Here is a 1,970-nt window from a genome sequence, read left to right as displayed (position 1 = left end):
CAAAAAAAAGCAATTCACCCCCTTAGGTTGAAAATTTTGGGGCGTTGGGAAACCTTTATAATGACTGTTCTATATTTAAGAGATGAGGAATTATGTACATTATTTACATTCGACAGATATTTGTCCTCATCTTGTTTGTTGTTAACAACGTTTCAGCTGATATACCCTCTAGCCTTCTTCAGGTGTCTTGGGGAAATTTCGAACCTGGGTTGCCGCGGGTGATGGCAAGGCTGATGCACTGGAACAACGAAGTGCCCTCACAAGCTTCACAAGTTTCCTCTGCTTGACGAGCTGCCAGTGAAGACAGGAATATCACAGTCAGTTGTCCAACCCCTACCAAACATCTCGAATGCCACAGGATGGAAAATGTAGTTGGCCAACAGATCGCAGTACTTCAGGATTTTGTTCTGTTCAGCTACAGAAGCTGTAGATCTCGCCCTGGCCGCAGCATCCAAGATATGAGAAGCAAAGGAGTCACTAACTGTAACATCCCAGACAAGGCATCAGCCTCTCAACCAGGGACACAGAGTGAAGCCGTCAGGTCTTTTCTCATCACATCTGGACAACCCAGATGGTTCCAAGATGGAGGGGACGTTTGCACAGGCCAAGCTCCTCCTGAGTACAAGGTTTAACTCCGTGTGACACGCGAAGTGACCAGCATTCAGGCAGCAAGAAAGGCTATAGAGGCCTGTGGAGTCGAAGAGCTTGCCACAACAACAGCTCAAACCCATGCAGATGTCAGCTCCCACTCTGAGGGCAATGGAGACGTGAAATTCGTCCAAGCTGAGTAGGCCACCAACGTTAGACACAGAAATGGCATCAACCCAGTCACCTGAGTATTTGGTGCTAAAATTGAAATAAGAATCTTTGAAAATGGTTTCACGCACCACATGCAGCCAGCAGGTTGTGCATCTATACATGGTCGAGGTGAAGCATGGTGAAACCATCTAATAATGACTCTGTTCAGAAGGCTATAATAATACATGTAAGGTGCCAGTGAGGAAAAGGAGAAGAGACACAACTGTAGTGAACCCTGGCGGTCACGTTAGAAAGCAAAACAAAAAAGGGATTTAACGAGAGTAATCTCCCTCGAGCTTCTAGAAAGTTCTCGAACATTCTGGAAGCTTCCAGTTTACGTGGAAGTCGGGGACTTCCGGTGCATCCTTTATATAAAGGAAGGAATTTCTAAATTCGCGCCATTCAGTGCTTGTTGATTCTTCGACGTGCATTAGGCCAAGCTACCACATGCACACTAGCTCGTGCGCACTTTCGCCTCACTTGGAGACATGGGATTGCAAACAGAATATATTCATGTAATGTTACAAGGTTTCCTTCAATTAACCTTATATGTTAATGCATTCCCTCCAGTAATAAATATGCTATGACTTATTACAAATGTCTCGCGAATTTCTATTTTCTTGTTATGTACAAGATGGTGACCCTTCTTTCTCTCATACTCATTAAATTATAGTGTGTCATTTAATCGACATTACCACTATAAAATGGTAACCCTGACATCACTATACAACCGAGTAGGATATTTGAGAGGGAAGTTTTATCGATAGGTTAGCATGTGTGTGTCTGTGTGCGTCATGTATACAGAATAATAGACAGGCCGTTATGAGAACAAAGTGTATGCGTGTATAGGGCTTTCCTATAAGTAGGTTATCTCCCTTGGCTAGGCGGCGCTCCATGTAGATAATTAAACTTCCGGAGGCTAACCCACGCCATTGTTATTGTTTTACGTCTTATCATGGATATAAAGCAGCTTGATGATTCAGCTATCGAAGTATTTACTGTGCCTGAGTTAAAGAAATATTTAAGATTATATGGACAGTATGTTACTGGAAGAAAGGCGGACTTGACTGAAAGGTTGAAAGGAATAAAAATTCTGTCGATGAAGAATGTCAACAAAGTAAATTCATCGGACGATAAGTCTGAAGTATCGGACGATACTTCAGACAGGAATA

The sequence above is a fragment of the Octopus bimaculoides genome, chromosome 3 (genome assembly GCF_001194135.2).
Source record: "Octopus bimaculoides isolate UCB-OBI-ISO-001 chromosome 3, ASM119413v2, whole genome shotgun sequence".
In the NCBI taxonomy this organism is placed as follows: domain Eukaryota; kingdom Metazoa; phylum Mollusca; class Cephalopoda; order Octopoda; family Octopodidae; genus Octopus; species Octopus bimaculoides.
This window is presented reverse-complemented; position numbering follows the sequence as displayed.